Source organism: Rhinolophus sinicus, chromosome 17 (assembly GCF_057876585.1).
Source record: "Rhinolophus sinicus isolate RSI-liver-muscle chromosome 17, RSI-T2T, whole genome shotgun sequence".
Lineage (NCBI taxonomy): Eukaryota > Metazoa > Chordata > Mammalia > Chiroptera > Rhinolophidae > Rhinolophus > Rhinolophus sinicus.
The window spans coordinates 80,929,931-80,950,384 of NC_142517.1; the positions used below are offsets into that span (position 1 = coordinate 80,929,931).

At 34.9% G+C, this 20,454-nt stretch overlaps 1 long non-coding RNA gene across 8 annotated transcripts in view; it reads left to right on the top strand.

The window, feature by feature from the left end:
• The window catches only part of LOC109460765 (uncharacterized), a 318,121-nt gene that overhangs the window by 281,564 nt on the left and 16,103 nt on the right, over window positions 1-20,454 (top strand). For 7 of the 8 annotated variants that reach the window (XR_016019545.1, XR_016019544.1, XR_012496611.2 and 4 more), the window contains 3 exons: window positions 12,397-12,503; window positions 14,503-14,573; window positions 17,203-17,324. This is a non-coding gene — a long non-coding RNA (uncharacterized LOC109460765). The remainder of the gene's footprint in view (window positions 1-12,396; window positions 12,504-14,502; window positions 14,574-17,202; window positions 17,325-20,454) is intronic. The other variant, XR_016019542.1, reaches the window with a different exon arrangement.

Below are 20,454 nucleotides of genomic sequence, written 5' to 3' on the forward strand. Positions count from 1 at the left end.
GACAAATTTGAGTTTGTACCGAGATTCAGAGACTTAAAGGCTCTTGTTACATTGACAACCCCAGTTCTTCATCTAGTGATAGGGATTAATATCTACCTTGTAGAGTTATTGCAAAGATTAGAAGCAATAAATGTACATGTGGGATGTTCAATAAATAGTAATGTTATTTTAGGATTGACTTCATGACTTCTGGTGTTTTATTCTTTATGTTGTCTTATATCCTTAAGTAAAATCAATTTTTATGAATGGGCACTGATTGATTCCTCTTGGAAATGTTTATTTGTGTTGTTTTAGATCTATAGCTACAAGGTATTCTTTATAATAGGTGCCCATCAAGGTTAATTTAGAGTTTAATCAATGTGGAACACAGATCTTAGTAGGTCATAATAGGTACAATGTGGAGTGATGGAGGACATTTTGGTTAGCTATATGAAAATGTGGATTCCTGGCTCAACAACATGACCTTAGGGGAATGATGCCACTTCCTTCTGCAGGAAACTCAGATGGTTCCCATGTAGCCTTGAAATAAAATCAAAATTCCTACGCTAGGATAAGAGGGGCTCTTCTCATTAGTTCTAAGCTTTAGAAGACCTCACTCTGTTCCTACTTTGTCTCTGCCCTTCCTTATGGGGCAATGAGTTTGTGGGTCTAATGGAATATGCCCACCTAGAACCTGTGTCTACCTGTGAGATCATATTCAAAATGGCTAGAACCCAGATCTCAGTATTTCTGGTCCAAATGGGCCTGAATCCACTTCCAAGGACTACATGGTCCCTTACCTCGGGCTGGTCCTGTATGAGACCACTTTAAACTTCATGAAAGCCACTTCCCAAACACTTTTCTCCCTCTGAGTTTGCTAATGTTTTCTCTGCTATACACCTTCCCAACTTCCACATTTCCTGATCTGCCAATCAGAAAGAATTGCTTATTACTCAACTCTATATTTTATATCTCTGTGTTGCATTTTGGCTGCTTATGGGCCTCTATAAATTTATGGCAAGCAAATTCTCCTTGTTCATGTTGTTATGCTTTACAGTACATATTTAAGAGCCTTCCACACATCAGGCACCCAGAACACCTTTGGCAAATGAAAGAATGGAAATTTTCCGAGCTTTGGTTTCTCACCTTTAAAAAGCAGAGTCTTACATAGATTATCTTGAATGTTATTTCCAGATCTAGTATTTTATAGTGCTGTATGTGAAAATCTTAAGAGATTCCAGTGACCAGAAAAAATGATATTGAAATACATAATAGACTCCTAGAAACCATGTAGACTGGGAAAGTGGGAGTCAGTGTATGAGTTTCACCTACAACATCCTGGAGAGATGATTACCCAGCCTGACTTGAAAAAATATTTATATAGCAATAAGAAAATCACCTTGTAAGTCAGCATTTTCTACTTTGTTTCTCCTTGAAATGTGAATGATCAGAAAATTTTTCCTTATATGGAGTCTAGGGCAAGTATTCTTTTATCAAGACCGAACATTTCCAGTTTTGTGTTCCCATTGTGACAAGCATACAGACATCTCCCCTTTCTTGTGATCCTCAACTGAGCACATTCCAATCTCTTGCTCCATCTTCCAAATGTTGTCTGACCAATACTGAAAACAATGGAGTTAGGAATGAGTCTGTCTAGGTGCTTTTTCATCTGTGTAAACATCCCAGAGTAACTTTTACTACATTGTTTTTCTTTGCAAGGGCAACATACTGTTGGCTCATATTGAGTTTATAGTCAAGTAAACTCTCCAGATTTTGTTCACAGAAATTGCTCTTAAGGCCAGGTGTCTCCTATCCTGTGAGATGATCTTGGAGCCCAATAATATCTTGTTAGTTTCAGCCCATTATTTCAACCTGTCATAATATTTTTAAAACTTGATTCAGTCATTCATCATATTAATGTCTCCCTGTTTTGCTTTAGCCATAGATGTGATAAGCAGGCCCTCTAGTCTTCATTTAAGGTATTAGCAAAAGGGCTGAATGCAGAGACTCAAGTACCAAACCCTGCAGCCCGTCACCAGAACATTGTTTTCTAAATGATATTCTTCAAGATACGAGTTCCATAAGATGCTAAAAGAAAAAAGAGGAAATGGTTTTCACAATTAGGTAAGTTTGAGAAACAGTACATACTATAAGCTCTTTCTTGGGAAGTTTCAGTGCATAGTGCACATTATAATCTGAGAAGTCTCTCAGTAATGAGAAGTCTTGTTTAACTTCAATTAACCCAACATTTCCCAAGCTTATTTGTGTAAGAGAAACTGGTGGTAATTGTTGTTTTGGTTGGTTTGTTTATTTTGACATCCTGCCATGTTCCAGATTCACGAAAAATACTTTTAAGTTATACTCCCTGTCACGCAGGGTGTCATGCGGGGTTTCTGGTCCTGCTCCCCATATAAGAACGCAGGACATGGTGAGGCCATAAAGGAACACCCACGGAGCCATAGATAGGGGAGTCGTACCACTATATTCTTGCTGGCAGTTGGGTTGGAGACACAGGAAGCAGGATCTACACGATCTGCAACCCGCCGTGCTAACTGCAATCCTCGCTTGCTAGCTCAGCCACCAACTTCTTGCTAGCCCCCATTTTCTGCTAGCGTAGCCACAGCAGTTATATTAGTGGCCAATGGCTCACTGGTTACAGCTGACGGCCAACTAGCCACAGCTGATGGCCATCCAATCACAGTTGATGGCTATTTACAACCTAAGCCAACACCTTTCCTCGTGAGGCCGAGAGCCTGGAAACTGCACCTTGGGACTCTGTCCCCACAGGGCTATCGAGATCTTTCCAGTAATTTATTTGTCTTATTGTATCTCGTGCCTCATTTTCCTCTTCTCCATGTTCCTTCTTTCTTCAGTTTGAAAATAATTTCTCTTGATACAAAAATGGGAAGCAAAACAATCATTAAGAATTCAGTCTTTCACTAACATTACTCTGTCTCACCCAGATGGATTTGATTCTTTATGTTCTTCTCATTCTGGGCAGAGCTAATTGTAATTTTTTTTAAAGTCATTTAAGTTCTATCTTTTATTTTCGTACTCCACAGCCCATTTTGGACTTTGACTTATGGTTCTTACAGGTTTATCACAGTCTTGTTTTCATTTTTGTTATACAATGTTTATTCTGTCTTTTGCACATATCTTTTTAAAATATGATCTCATTCTACACAGTACCTAAGGTGCCATTTATTGTTTAAAAAAATAATCAGTGATTGTATTATCAGAGTGTCATTGTTATTCTTCCATCTCTCTGAAGCAATCTTCCCTTTTAGAATCTCTGGCCATGCGGTCATACCTAATTTATTTTATATGTTTTTGAGATGTGCTTTCCTGAAGTCCTGGGTAGATGTCTGGCTGTTTCCCAGCACTCCTTTCCACAGCTTTATTACTAATTCCAAGAACATTGTTCACATTCTCCAAAGCTATTATCACTCCCATTGACTCAATCAGTTTTTTCTTGTTGCAAAGAATTAAGTTCAAAGTAGCAGTTCTGCTTGCTTATTTCTGGACTGATTCAGAGCTGAAATTATTGGCAAAGCAATATCGAGTAAGTAAGACTGATTTCTTCATTAAATATATAATGAGTGCCTATCATGTGTTAGACAAATTTCTTGCTGGAGGAAACAGGGCAGAGGAAAGAGAGAAGAGGCAGAAGACATAATATAAGAGCAAACAAAAAAAAATGAAAATAATCTCAGCTAATGATGGGATTATATAAATAAAATAAAACACCATAATACAAATACTATAATACAATATGGGTCAAGGGTGTACTAATTTAAATAAGATGCTCAAGAAAGGCCTCATTTGAGCTGACATCTGAATGCTAAGAGAGATCCAGGCTTAAAATATCTCTGGGTAGAACTTACCACATTGAGAAACAGTGAGCACACTGGTCATAAAGTTTTGGTAGTCTTGGCCTATTCTAGGAAGAGAAAAACACCAAAGAACTGAGCAGAAAGAAGAGGGGATGAAGTGGTGGCAAAGGTACAAGAAGTTGACAGTGATGGAGAGACAAGTAGAGGTCAGATCATGTCCCCTTGTTGAAAAACTAAATCATATAGTAATGACCTTGCAAGGTTTTAATCAGGGTGATGACATATCTGGTTTATAGTTTTTAGAAAGGACCCTGAGTCAAGGGTAAAGAACAGATTTGGGCATGATTGAACAAGATGGAAGCAAAGAGCCCAGCGAGGAAACTATTAGAGGCTTCAAGAACAGGAAGCTGAGGCCCGCCTGTCTGCTATAGCTGAACTCTCATCTGTGTCATCTTAGGTATGAATATATGTCTCCCCTGAGTGACTGAACAATGTTTGGCATGTTCCCCAAACTAGATTGTTTTCACAACTCTCGTTTTGATTTTTTGTTGTTGTTTGTTTTTTTTCTCATCAACGTGCTCTTCTTTATGTCTCATCTGGGTCAAGGCTTTCACCTAGTCATTGCTTCTTAACATGTGATTCTATTCTATTACCCCATGTCTCAGAATTTATTTTTTTTTCTTTGAACCAGACTAATAGTCTGGATGCTCCATTTGTGTAAAAAAATGTTATAAATGATGCCCCTGGAGTTATGCCATGCAGAGGCCCTGGATATTGGCTAAAATGTGTTTTAACCATGAGTCATGTACCATGTCCTACTTACATTTTATGCTTCGAAGGACTTCTCTTGAGTTTCTCAAAATTATTAAGATGTTCCCATTTTAATAGCAGTGTTTTGGATATAAGGAAGGAAAGAACTTAACTGTTATTGAGAGAAGTCTGGGAAAGAAATAACCTATCTGGGTTCCTTATTCAAATTAGCTAGCCAATTTGGTATGGCAAAACACTTCCAGTGAATCACACAACTTCAGTAAGGAAATACTAGTCACTAGGCAGTAACACTTGCTTCACACCAGACACTGCTTTGAATGAGCCAACACTAATCAGGTTTCCTATGAATGCGTTAGTTAGCTAAGCACCAGATTTCCGGGCTCATCCCCTCTTATTCCATTGCTCCTCTGTCCATAGGATAATGCTGAACTTGCACATGGATGACATGCCTTTTATCCTTACTTGACTCCAGAGACTAGCCAAATCATAAATGAGGGTCATGTTCGTTTGTTTTTCTCTGCTCTGTCTGGCTCCAGGATCATAGGATTAGTGAATCTTGCTTACAAACAATTGCTTTAATTTCTCACCAGAGATTATGCTTTTATTGCTAAATGAAGGCAGTGGTAATTCTCCAAGCTGCCTGGGACAGTTTTACTTGTTGGAATTTCACAGCTATAATGAGAAAGAAAAGAAAGTGTTCTCTGCTATTGCCAATAATATTTCTTTTTAAAGAGAAAAAGCAATCCTAAAACAGTTGCTTCAATGGTGTATCAATAAAAAAAAACTAATAGTACTGTATAACTATGTGGATTTTCATGTACAAAACAGGGAGATTATGGTATAGGGTATAGCCTAAATGTTTTCTGTGACTTACATCAATCCAGTAACATAATAGTTCAAGAAATAAGAATTTTGATATACTTTTAATGTTTCTTCCTACATGTTCTCTGATATTTTCCGACTCAGTTACAGCACAAATATAATAACATCAAGATTTGGGTTCCATTTCAAATTCTGTCACCAGAAAACTGTGAGAGGTTGGACAGGTCACATTATCTCTTTGGACCTCAGTTTCCTCACTTAGAAGGAAATCCTGCCATTTGTGAAAACATGGAAGGAACTTGAGGGCATTATGCTAAGTGAGATATCAGATAAATAAAGACATATGCTCTATGATCTCACTTATATGTCATTGCCAGGGGCAATGGTTTGAGGGATATGGAGAGATGTTGGTCAAAGGGTATACAATCTTTCAGTTACAAGATAAATAAGTTCTGGCATCTAATGTACAGCAGGTTGAGTATAATTAACAGTACTGTACTGTACTGTATACTTGAAAGTTGCTAAGAGAGAGCTTAAATGTTCTCCCCACAAAAAGTAAAATGATAGCCACATGAGGTGATAGATGTATTAACTAACCTTATTGTGTATACACCTTAATTTGCATGATGTTATTTTTCAGTTATATCTCAATAAAGATAGAAAATATTAAAAGAAATAAAATAAAGGTGTTGCATTATAAAATGAGTCCAAATGTCCTTTCCATTCTAAAGTTACATTTTCTTTTATCAATATTTTTAACTAAGACAAAAATATAATAAAAGCAATTTTGTCTATAGTTTCTCTCTCTCTTTTTTTTTTTTCCCCTAGCACAACGAAGGTCCTACAGTGTTAAATGTTAACCTTGGACTCTTCTGAACTTTTTTCCTTTAAAATTAGAATTTGTTTCCTTTTTCCATGTTCCACTTTATCTCCTTCTCTGACCAAAGAACTCCTCTCTCCAGTATTTCGGCATGTCATACATCAAAAGGTTTAGTGTGTGTGTGTGTGTGTGTGTGTGTGTGTGTGTGTGTGTGTGTGTTTTGTGGGGGAATACAGGGGATTAGGAGCATCTGGAAGAGGGAGCAAAGACTAGATGATTATTTGTAGTTCATGCAGGAAAAGTTAGATTTAGATATTCCTCTGTGTCCAACTCTTCAGCTGTCGTGAACCAACTCTAAACTAGAAAAAGCAAGGGTGTTGTTTTTAAGTTCAGACTTAGGGAATGTAATGCAAGTTAACACTTGGGTCTGCAGATTTTCCATCATTCAAAAGGAGGCGAGCTTTTGAGAGTGGACCTATAAAATTTATCAATGAGGAGAAGAAAAGTGCAAATGAGTGGTAGACAAATGTTTTGTTTACACCGAAGAGTTTGGGGTATTAACCAGTCTATTTACAACAGCCAACTTTAATCAACTACAATTATCTTTGCCATGTAATTATCTGATTGTATATATTTCAATGTGACATAGTTTTCACTAAATTTACATTAAATGCAGGAAATCATGAGTTCACCTTCTTAGCTGGAAAATGACTTGTTTAAAGGGTGAAGAGTGGATAAAATAATTTGCGAGTGATGTGGATGGTTGAGAAACAAATTACTTAGATATAATATTAGTAGGTTTGTCTGTAAAATGCTGCAGTTTTCACATAGTTCAATGAATTTTATACTATAATAGGACAAATAAAACCAGGACTGATGTTTCATAGTTTATGTTGGTGATTTCCTACCCTCTCATTCTATCTTTTATATGTGAATATGTGTGTGTTTACATATATAATATATATCTGGAAGTTAGACAGAAGCATTTAGATATTATGTTGGAATATATACAGTTGATTCTCATTATACGTGACACTTATGTTATATAAAGTAGCCATGAATCCCGATTTGTGAATACTGAACCATTTTTCCTAAGGGAAATACCAGATTAGGTTCCTGTGATCCTCTATAAAATCAATACATACATAAACTCGTTTAATACGTGTTTCTGTTTAAAGACAACTTATTTAATAAACATTGTTGTTTCATTAATATTGATTCAAACCAAAATACTATACGTCATGCCTGGACAAAGCTTATCTAACACACCTATTTTCTCCACAGGGCAAGCACATCACAGCCTACTTGCACTTCTTTCAGCTTGGAACTAGATAGCATTTCAACATGAAGCTTGGGGGTCATTTTAAACAACAAAATCACCAATAAAAAGCACAAAGTTATGGAAAATGTGACACCAAATGGACCACTTGTTTATAAGAAAGACACTTGTTTATAGTAGGAAAGCTGAAACAGGAAGGCAGTGTTGCCTCATTCACTCTCAGCTGGGAATGCGTGCAGTGAGTGACCATTCAAGTGTTCTGTTAGTCTAGGGTTTACAAATACTTTTAGTGAGTAGGTGAATTTACAAATGCAAAGCCTGTGAATAAATAATAATCGACCATATATATGTATATATATATACATATATGGTGTCAAATAATGTATACACATTTTAGAAAAGGAGAAACTATTAAAATTGTAATACTCAGTATATACTGATAACAAAAGATGACTACAAGTCACATTTGACTTCTGCAATTACAAGAGGTGCTCAAAAAAAAAAAAAAAAAAAAAAAAGAGGTGCTCAAAGTGGTTACCATCAGCGTCCAGACACTTCTGATTAGGACGAACTACTGCTTGAGCAACGTTGACCAAAGTTTCCACTTGTGTACATTTTTTGGGACCCCTGGTGTGTGTGTGTGTGTGTGTGTGTGTGTGTGTGTGTGTATTTTAAGAAATACTATGTATGTATTACTTTTCCTCTTCTCTTTTTTCCTGAGGGGATTAAATACCTAACTACCACATTGGTTTGTACACCTGAAACCAATAAAAAAATTTTTTAAATATGTATTACTTTTTGGAGTTGAATTGAATTACAGTAGCAATGTGTAGTATGACGTTCACTCAAAAGACGGCATTAATCAAATGAATGCTAGCGTCATTCATTGTGTTATAATTTTAATAGTTTTTTTCTTTCTTAAAATGTGTATACATTTTTTTTTGTCCAATAGATATATAATTGATAGATGTCATATATCACTAACATGTATATATATGCCATTGAGAGGTTAGGTTGGAACATCTCAGAGCTTATTTGGACGTAGGGAGCATAAAGGGCACAGACCCCACCTTGTGACATTCACTCCCTCAAACTTAATCGAGCAAAATTGATGCCGTTTTGAATATGTGTCTATTCCAATTATCTATTAATGCCTAATAAATCACCCAAAACTTAGTAACTCAAATAACATCAGTAATTTATTCTGCTCACCAATCTATAATTTTGCAGGGTACGATGGTAATAACTCATGTTTGCTCCACAAAGCATCTGTTGGGCCTGGAAGATCCACTGTCAAGATGACTCAACTCATGACTGGCAATTTGGTGCTGACTTCCAGCTTGGAACTTTGCGGGGCTGTGGCCAGATCTCTTGGTTCATTTCCTTGTGGGTTTCTCCATGAGTTGGTTGGGCTTCTTACTGCATGGAGGCTGGATTCCAAGAGCAAATATACTAAGAAACAGAATTGGAAGGTGCCAATTTTTTGTTTCCTGTGCCTAGAAAATTGTACAATATGACTTCTGACATATTCAATTGCTCAGGTAGTCAAGAGCCCCAATTTAGGGGTAAGGGGCATAGACCCCTTGATAAGAGAGTCAAAAGAATTTTGGAACCACGTTTGAAAGCTACTATAAAGCCTAAACAGCAAACCATTCTGTCGTACTGACTATAATAATTATTCCTTATGACCATTTGTACTATCTTTTCCTGAATTATTTTCCTAAGTCTACTTGTTATTATAATTTACGTAGCATATACCCAAATATCAAGGTGACTGGAAGTGAGCCTTGTAGCAAGCCACCCACCTCTCAAAAGTTATGGTGGATTTGGAAATATCTCCAGCTTGGCTAGAGACAAGGACATTGGACTTGCATTCAATGCAGACACACTGCTTTTCTATAGAAATGTTGAGAGAAATAACAATGTTCTACCATCCCACGGCAGGACATACGAATTTCATGAAGGTTTTTGATGTGCTCAAGTTTCAGATGAGCTACATAACCACAACCTAACCATTTAAAAAAATGAATCTTTGGTATAAAGTTCCAACTACTTTAAAATAAGAGAGGAAATACCAGGCTGATGGAAGCTTCAGGTAGAAAAGGCCTTGAAGTTTGAGACAAATTAACTCAGAATAAGCAGTAAAGATTAGAGGGTATTCGTGAAGAAATAAATTACAGAAGAAAAGAAACTCAGGGAAACAAGAGCCAATGAGACCTTAGAATACAATAGCAAGAGAAGAGAAAGAAACGAACATTAGTTGAGAAATTTCTCTAAACTATGTCTGCTTTAAATATATGATTTCATCCTTGGAGCTGTCTCACTATGTATTACTAAAACCTTTTTCATCGGTGAAGCACACTGAAGTGAAGTTAAACAATTTACTGATAACTATTTTTATTAAATTAGCAATTGTTAGAATGCAAGCTTCAGGAGGAGCTGATGAAGAAAGTCCATGAAACTGAAGGGCTTTGTTTCTGGAAGAGAAATCTCTTCAGTTTCATGTAGTAGGGGAATGATGTACAAATGTAGCTAGTAGAAGAGGTCTATTTAGGACCAGGGGATTTGCCGCTTCATAATGGCCCTTAATTAATGAGGCGAACTCCTGAGAAGACAAAATTTTTGTTGGCTTGATTTCATTTAGAAAACATTAAAGTTCAAATTGACCTAAATAGATTGCTAACAGGTATAATAAGCTAACAGGTATACACGAGAAATTTGGAAGTGATAGAGTGTCATTTATTATACTATTTTTTTCAACTATTTGCATGTTAAACTATCATACTCATCGGTAGATGCTTTTTAAAGGTTTTCTGTGACCAAAGAGAGGAAAAAAGAAAGAACAAGATGCAAAATAGAAATTGCTCTCAAGTTACTTAACTTATAGTTAGAGGAGCAAAGGGTCCACAAGTTTCTAATGTCTATCATAGTAACTAAAATATAAGTGTTCAAAGTTGATGAAGGCAAATTGGTGGGTGGAATAAAATTTTTGGACCAGCTCTAGAGATATAGTCACAGGCTGTGACTGGGATTTAAAGAAAGATGAGGAATCCTTTAAAGCAGGACTGAGTGGATATCATGAAGAGTTGGAGTTATACTTGAGTTCAAGTCCTACCCCACTGTTACGTAGCTATGTTTACTCCAGTCAACTATTTAACTTCTCTGAGTTTCAGTTTCTTCTGCAAATGTTGACATTTATGTGTACCTCACAGGGCTTGGGGAAAAATTAAATGACATAATATTTGTAAAGCACCTGGCACAAAAGAGACCCTGATCAGATTTTATTTTACTTTGAAAGTGTATGGAGGCGGATTGACATTGGCTTCTGAATAACAAATATCCTGTTTCAGAGGCTTCCTCTCTATAGGCTAGAGTAGTTTCAATAGGAAACATGGGTTTTCTTCCCAAATTTACAGCTTCCATGTGTGCTACTCATTATTAAATGTGTGTGCATAGGGAATACCATTTATAGTTTTCTCCCTGGGGTTTTCTTTAGGCTAGTTGGAATGCCACAGAATTTAAAAACAGATGTTGTATATTTGAAACATGTAGCAACATTTTCATTCTTCGCTTTTGTCAGACTGTTTTCACTTTTGTTTACATAAGGAAATGCGTAAGCAAATTTTAAAGGGGAATATTTTGGAATTAGTTTCTCTACAATGAATCTTTAGGTACATGGACATCTGTGATGTAAAATCTGCTGGCTTTGTTTCAGAAAAAACATTGTTTAAAGGCTGTCATTTGGAATGCAATTTAAAAACTTGTTTTCAATAGCTATAGTTTATACACAGATTCTGAACAGAGAAATATAAAATATGCTCATCTTTTTCACAAATCTATAATAATAATATAATAGTTAAATCTAGAAGTAAAGTGTGTGTCTTGATTTCATGTTTTTCCCCTTGAACATCATTTTCAATGACTAACAGCCTTTTTATTGTTACTATTTTTTTAAACTTCCCTTTACAAATTTCTCATTTTTTAATTATTAAAGCAGGTGTCCAATATTTTCCTTAAAGCAGAAATTCTTACATTTATCCATTTGTTTAACACATAATTACTGAGGGTCAACTATGTAACCGGTACTCTGTCAAGTTCATTGAATATAATGGTTAGCAAAACAAATAGGGTCGCCACCTTCAAGGAGCTTACAAATATTGATAGAACTAGAAATTGTTGAAATAATTCCAGATGTAATTACACACTGTGATAAGTGGCATAAGTAGTGATTGGAGTGTGCTCTTGAGAGCCCAGTAAAAGGATGTGATCTAGTCAGTTTAGAGATGACTCTGAGTGGAGATCTGAAAGATGAATGCAAGTGAGGTGAGGAGAGCACGAATCAACATTTTAGACAGACATTGACATAATAAGCAACAGACATTTTCAAGGAATGTTGAGAATGCTTAACATGAGGCTGGAAATGTAGGGTTGTGTTAAGGATTTGATCTTTATTCAGAAAGCTAAAGGAAGTCTTGGAAGAGTTTTAAAAAGGGAGTGAAATGAAGAAATTTGGATTTTTAAAGGTCACTGTATCCAAGATGGAAAAATTAGAAAGGAGGAAAGTAGAAGATGGAGGGCAATCAGTTAGGATGTTCCTGAGGTGAAGGGGTTTAGATCACTGCTCATTGAAGAAGTGTGTGAGAAGAAAGTATTTGTTTAATTTTTCCCCCGTTGTTTCTCTTTATTCTCATCGTCCGCTGCCTTTTTCCTTCCTGCTACAGGCAATCATTCAAACTGTTTATGTTATCTTTTAGCATCTTTATGTTCTAGAAAAATATGAAATATTGCTTTGTAAGCATGCATTCTTAATTTATGTATTGTGTCTTGAATTTTGTTTAAAATCCAATTTTATTGCCTTATACGTCTAACCCATTGTTTTACTTACTGCACAGTTCTCAATGGTGTGCTTCTGCTCTCCCACTGAAGGTCATGTAGCTTCCCTCCTGCTTTCCACAACCCCAAATAGTGTTGCAAAGGATATCCAGTACACCCTTACTATGTGAGTATTTTAGGGGGTTACAATTCTTCTACTACTATTGAATCAAAGTATTTCTTTATAGGGATGTTAGCCTTTTTTATTTTCTCTTTCAAAATTTCCCTGTTTATAACCTTTGCTCATTTTTTCCCTTGGGATCAACATCTTTTATTGATTTCCAGATGTTTCTTGTGCAGTCTAGATAGTAATCCCTTGTTGGCCTCATTTAATCACTTGTCTCTTCACTGTATTGACAGTCTCATCATTAAGCAAATATCTTTTTTTTTTTTTGTATATAATCAAATTCATCATTGTTTTGGGGGACAGTTTTGGGAAACAGGGCATAGTTAATAATACCCTGTATTGCCAAGAGATTAGATAAGGAGAGGCTGAATTGATCGTGCAAAATGAGATGGAGTGATGCTGGCAAAAAGTATGGGATTTTGAATCTCAGTTTTCCAACATGCAAAATTAGAATATTAATACCAGAACTACGTGCCTCTGTGAGGCCGTTTGTGTGGAACAAATAAAATAATTATGTGAAGTAGAAAGGTTCTCGTAAAAGTTTGTAGGTTTTATGATAACTACTTTTAATACATAGTCTGGATCTACTAATGGTCTTCACATGATATAAAGGCCTGGTTAAAATTTAAATGGTACAAAACGCAGGGTTTATGTGTGCTTTTTGTTTGTTTGTTTTTGGTGGTAAACTAGTTTGTTATGCATTTCAAATATTTTCAGATATTTAAAATTCCTATTAAATAGTTGTCCATTTAAATTCAGCTCCATTTAAATCATGTTTTATTATATTGGATATACTTCAGACTTTTCATACATTCATGATAAAGTATTTCTATGTGTGCTTTTATTTGATATTTAATTCTCCATGGAGTAGCACCTCAAAATTTTAGCGGCTGTATGTGATCTTAAGTTACAGAACATAGTATCAGAATGTTCTTACTCAGAAACCTGCAATTGACAGAATAACAATATTTGGCAATACTAGATTTATTTCTGAAAGTAAATGCTTTTATAATTAAATTATTTAAAAATACAATTGGTAATATTAATTTGAAGGTATGACATTTGCATCTTCATCTATGATTTAAATAATAACTAACATAATTGGCTACTTAAAAAACCTAGACTTTTCTAAGTCAAAACCAATATTGCATAGAAGATTATGTTTCTGAAAAAAAGCTATATATTTTAAAACTGCAAAACCAGAACAGTATTATACAAAGTGTATTCTACACAACACATTTTCTAAGCTACTTTAATAAAAGCTACATTGAAAAAGTTTCCACAATCAAATAGGCTTAGAAAAAAACATATACGAAGATCTGACAATTAAGTTCGAGAACTGGTTGCAACAATGTTGCTAATTTTTTTGCTATCAGATTATTAATTATGAATTTGTACCAACTAGATAAACGGTTAACCAAGTTTACTATTTGCAAGTGCTGAAAAGGCTGCGTGTAAAAGTTAGGCGACCTGAACTTTTCGCCAACAATTCATGGTTCTTGCATCACAACAAGGCCCCAGCTCACATGGCACTGTCTGTGAGGGAATTTTTAGCCAGTGAACAAATAACTATTAGAACACCCTCCCTACTCGCCTGATCTGGCCCCCAATGACTTCTTTTTTACCCGAAGATACAGGAAATATTGAAAGGAAGACATTTTGATGACATTCAGAACATCAAGGGTAATACGACAACAGCTCTGATGGCCATTCCAGAAACAGTTCCAAAATTGCTTTGAAAGGTGGACTAGGCGCTGGCATCAGTGCATAGCTTCCTAAGGGGTGTACTTGGAAGGTGACCATAATGACATTCAGCAATGATGTATGTAGCATTTTTTCTAGGATGAGTTCACGAACTTAATTGTCACAGCTTCATATATTTTGATGCAGAATTTCATCAGAGTTTTTATTATTCTATTGTTCATTGTGAAAATATAAGATGTGATTAATTGTATAGAATTTCCTAAATTTATCAAATTTTATTTCCGGATTTATCTAGTGGGAGGAGCATAGCCTAGAATAAATATCTTTCTTATGTTTTGTCTACTTATTCTCTGAATGAATGAGAAGGTATGTTAAAATTTCCCACTATTATTTTGAATTTTTCTTTTTTCTTTTTATTCCATCAATTTTGCTTTCTGAAATATAAATCCATATTAAGTACATTCAAACTTGGAATTATTTTATCTTCCTGTTGGATTGACAATTTTATTGCTATGAAATGTCCCTCTTTATCTCTAACAATGCTCTTGCTTTAAAGTCTACTTTGCTTTTTTCCCTATTTCTTGTTCATATGGTATTTTTTCCTGTTTATTGAGTTTTTAAATTGTTCCTTGTAAACAGAATAGAGGTACATTTTATTTAGCTTTCTTTTCCATCTTTTCTGGCATTATTTGAAAACTGAATACTTTTATTGTTTTATTTTCCTTCTACTTACTTGCAAAATATATGTATGTACCTTTGATTGTTACCTGAGTGATCACAACTCACCTGTGAATTATTAGTCTAATACAAAATATTGATTTTACCATTTCCCCAGTAATGCTAGCACCTTTTTGGTAAAGTTCTTGTTCAAATATTGTAATCATTTTATTGGATTGTTTATTTTTTCATTATTGAGTTCTATGAGTCTTTTTAAAAATGTGTATTCTGAATATAAGCCTTTTATCAGATATGTGTTTTAAAAATATGTGGCTTATCTTTTCATTTTCTTAACAGTGCATTTTGAAGAGCAGACTTTCTTACTTCTGATGATATTCAATTTGTCATTTTTTTTTCTCTTTATGGTTCATGTTTTATGTGTGTTACCTAAGAATGAAATTACCTAATATAAGCTCATAGAGACTTTCTTATATATTTTCTTCTAAAAATTTGATTTTACCTATTTTATTTAGACCTATGATCCATTTTATGTAAATTCTTCTTTATTTTGTGATTAAGGATCAAGTTTCATATATTTCATCCCAAATATCCTCGTTCCAGAACTATTTGTTTAAAAGAATATCCTCTCACCATTGAGTTACCTTGGAATTTTTATCAAAAGATATGTGTGGATCCATTTTTAGACTCTGTGTTCTATTCCATTGATCTCCTTATGCCAATACTACATTGTTTTATTACTGAAAATTTATGGTAAGTATTGGAGTCAGAAAATTTAAGGTCTTCTTTATCAAAATTATTTTGGCTCTTTTAAGCACTTTACATTTATGTAGTCCCACCTTATTCGTGGTTTCTTTTTCCATGGTTCCAGTTAGCCAAAGTCAACTGTGGTCTGAAAATATTAAATGGAAAATCCTGGAAATAAACAATTTATAAGTTTTAAACTGTGCACCATTCTGAGTGGACTGATGAAATCTTGCACCGTCCCATTTCCAGCTGCCCAGGACGTGACTCATCCCTTTGTCCAGCGTCTCCATGCTGTGTATGCTACCCACCATTAGTAGCCCTCTCAGTTATCAGATCAGTTATTAGAGAGAAAGAGACCACATCCATGTTACTTTTATTTCAGTATGTTGCTGTATTTGTTCTATCGTATTGTTAGGTATTGTTCTTAATCTTTTACTGTGCCTAATTTATAATTTAAAAAATACATAGGTATGTACATAGATAGAGAAAAACATAGTATATATATAGGGTTCAGTACTATCTGCGGTTTCAGGCATCCACTGGGGTCTTGGAACATATTCCCTAGGGATAAGGAGGGACTACTATAATTCTGAGAATCTGCTTCTCAATTTAAAAAAAAAAACAAAAAACTGATTTTGATTGGGATTACATTGAGTCTACAGATTAATTTTGGGAGAGGTGACATATTAAATAATTCAAATCTTCTAATGTGGGGTCACAGAATACCTCCCTGTTTATTTAGATCCTCTTTAATTTCTCTTCAGCAATATTTTAAAATTTTCAGTCTACAAGTTTTATACCAGTTTGACAATGATGCCTAGGAATGTTTTCCTTTTAATTTATCCTACTTGAGGATCTCTGAGCTTGTTGAATTTGTGGTTTGTTGTTTTTGTTTGTTTGTTTGTTTTTATTTTGTTTTTTACTTTTGCAATATTATTGATCGTTATATCTTCAAATTTTTCTTCTACGCTGTCCTCGGTCTCTCTTTTGGGGGGACCTCAAATTATAAATGTTGAAAAATTTGAATTGCCCTACTGCTTTTTTATATTTTGTTCTGTTTTTTTTCACTCTTTTTCCTGTTTGGCTTTTACTTCGGAGAATTTTCTATTTATCTATTTTCAAATTCATTGATTCTTCTTTCCAATGTGTAGCCCATCAAATTATTTATATCTTATATTGTGCTTTTCATTTCCACCATTTTCCTTTGACATTTTTTTAAATTTCCATCTCTCTGCTAGTATTCCCTACCTGTTTATGCATATTATCTACCTTTTCCACTATATCCTTTATCATATTAAAGGATTAATTTAAAAGTCTTTTTCAGGTAATTCCAACATCCAGGTCATTGCTGTGCCTAATTCTGTGAACAATTTTATTGCTTAAAAAATGGAACATAATTTTCATGCTTTTTATGTATCTCATGATTTTTAACTGCATGTTGGACATTGTAAAAGTAAAAAGAGTAGAACCTGCGGTAAATAATACTTATGTCAGGAAACAAGAAAGCATTTCTCTGTCAGGCCTTTAGGGTTGGCATTGAATTACTTAAAAAGTTTGGGTTTTGTTGTTACAGTCCCCTTCAGTGCACCATAGACTTCAAAGTCATCTGATTATGGACCAGCTACCTTGTGTCCAGCGTGAGGCTGTAGTACCGGAAGATCTTTCTCAGTGTTCCTGCTCCAACCTCAGCTTTCAGTAAGCCCTGCAATAGAGAGTCTCTCTTCATGTTCCTATTGTTTGTTACTTGATGCAAATTTTGTGGTGTGCTTTCTTGATTCTTCTGCTCTAGTTTTAGTCTTAGGCAGAACCCTGTGACTGAGCTCCAGGGGTGAGATTTGTCAGTTCTCCAGATCTCCCTCAGTGGCAGACAGCCTCTGCTTCTTACTCTTTGTAGGGGCTAAAGCACAGGCAAGGTTTTCTTCCCATCCCCCAGCTGGTATTCAAACCCTGCCTTTTTTCATGAGGGACCTTGGGTACAAGATCCTGCATGGCATGGTTCCCTGCTTCTTCCCACATGGCAGAAGACCTGTGCTTTATATCAGTACTAGATTCTGGGCAGGACTGGGTATCCTGCTCTCCACCCAAAGAAGATCTCTTTTGATTATTATCAGCACAGGGTATTATGGGCAAATTTTCTACCCTTCCCCCAGTGGCACAGACCTTTCTTGGTATGGGGTGAATGAGAGGGTTCCTTGCCCCTTCCCAGAGGCCATTAACTTTTCTCTCATTTTAAAGCAGAATCAGATTAGGGGTTTAAGTGAGGTTTTTGCCATTCCCGTTTTGCAAATGACTTTTGCTTTTATTAGAGAAGGGTTGAGGAAGCTGATCAACACTTTGTACTCATGCAGGGCCTGGAATATGAATGGGTTTCTCCAAGGACTGCTACTCCATCCTCAAACTTTGGCAGAACTTGAATGCCTGCACCTCTAAGGCAGGCTCTCTCAAGTCTCTTGCTCTGCCCTAATTTTTTTTCTTTTTCTTTTTTTTTTTTTTTTTGGTGGGGGGCACCAGGCAGACACCCATGTATAAAACCAGCACTTATTTACAGAATCCTTTTATTTTGAGGATCCTGGAGATTCCAAACTATCACACCAGCCCACTCATGGACTTCAAGAATTTATTGATTTTAGTTTTTTTCCCTACTGACCTTTATGACTGTAACATCTTTCTCTTATTTTCTGTCAAAATTGAAACAGTTTGCGCATTCCATCTCTGTGGGCTTTTTATCATTGGTAATCCAGTTCCCTTGTTAACCTGGTAAACTCAGCTCTCTAATGGACAAAAACAAATATATGATTATGTAGAATGTAGCCTTCAATTCGAGAGTATCACTTAATATTCTCTCTCAGTTTTCTCTATCCTAAGCTGTGTTGGAACTCCTCATTTGCTTCCATTTTTTTACATAGAATATCAGGTTGAAAATATATCAGCACTTAAAAGGTCTCATTTCATTGTCTTCTGACTTCTTTATCTTTTGAGAAGTCTTCTGTTAGTCATATTATTGCTGTTTTTCAGATAATGTACCTTTTTCTCTGAGTGTTTTGAAGAATTTTTATTTGAGTTTGTTATTCAACAGTTTGACTATAGTGCACTTAAATTTGAATTACTTTGGATTATTTTCCTCTAGAAGTTTATTAAACTTCTCAAATATGTAGATTAATGGATTTCATCAGTTTAGGAAATTCTCAGCCATGATCACTTCAAATTCTGCCTCTATCCCATACTCTTCTTCTGGAACTCCAATTATAGATTGTTAGTCTTTTTCATTGTGTCTACATACATTTCTTGTTTCTATTTTTTTGTATTTATACATTCTTTTTAAAGATTTTTATTAAAATATAGTTACCATACAATATAATATTAGTTTCAGGTATATATCCTAGTTATTCAACATTTATATACCTAAAGAAGTGATCACCATAAGTCCAGCAACCATCTGACACTGTAACATGCTATCACAATACTATTGACTATATTCCCCATGCCGTATATTACATCCCCATGACTTATTTGTCTTACACCTGGAAATTTGAATCTCTTATTCCCCTTCACCTTTTCCCCCTCTTTTTAACTTTTCAATTATATTTGTCATTCAATACTGTGTTTCCTCAAACATAAGACAACCGGAAAATAAGCCCTAGCATGATTTTTCAGGATGACATCCCCTGAACGTAAGTCCTAATGCGTCTTTTGGAGCAAAAATTAGTATAAGACCTGGTCTTATTTTCGGGGAAACATGGTATTAGTTTATATTAATTTGATTCTCAATCTCTTGCCCATACCCTGATTGACATATATTCCCACCAAAATCAAAAACGAAACAAAATAAAAAAAAAAAAAAAACCGCACCAAAACTGCTAAAGACTGTCAGTTTATTTCTCCATTGTTCTCTATAGAATATTAGTCACTCTTATTGTCATTACTTCAAAAACCCTCTTAATGTTTTGAAACAGTGCTTTAAATTTTATCCAACTCTTCTATTTGTCCTCAGTGGAAACACTGAGAAGTTGTATGATGCTCCATTAAATGATATGATAGTGCATGCTTTAATATCTCTTAAGGTATTTACAATGACATTTAAAAATCCAAATTTGAGTGAAGATTCAACTTTGCAGGATACTGCAAATACAAAAGACTTAAATAATTTAGTGAAGTATTATTACATTCTACATATGAATAAATTTGTATAAGCACAATGTGATGACATTTCATTAAAGTCTAATTTCATAAATGATTGCAGGCAAAAATTCTTTTGAAATACATCATAAGACACCTCCTGATAACAGAAATAACATAATATTAAAATGTGTGTTTTATTGTTCAATAGAGTAAATATGGTTTTACTGGTACCAAAATACACCATTTTCTAGTGTATTTTCTATTCTGTCTTAGAATAACAAGATTCAGTAGGGTTTGTTCTTTTTAGCATTCTTGCTGACCTTGATTCCCTTCCCCTGTACAATTCATCCCTAAACTTTTATTTTCAGTTTATATTATCTCTCTCTTTTTCCAGATGGTTCTTTAGATGTCTTCAAATCAATTACAATGTAATCCAGCATTTACCCAAACTTTATTCAACATTCTTATTTGTGACAACATGATTACTACATATCTTTAATTTAAACCAGGGATGGCAAATAGATTTCATCTTGTATGGCAATTCTAATCAAATGGAAAAAATATCTTAAGCTGTTTGAAAAGATTCTAAAGGCATATCCAAACCCAATCTGAAAATGTACCAGAATAATTTAATGAGGTCTGTCATGCATTGGAAGGAGGAATAGTAACAAGCAGTCTTATTGGATCTTAAGTACTTAAAGTTGGA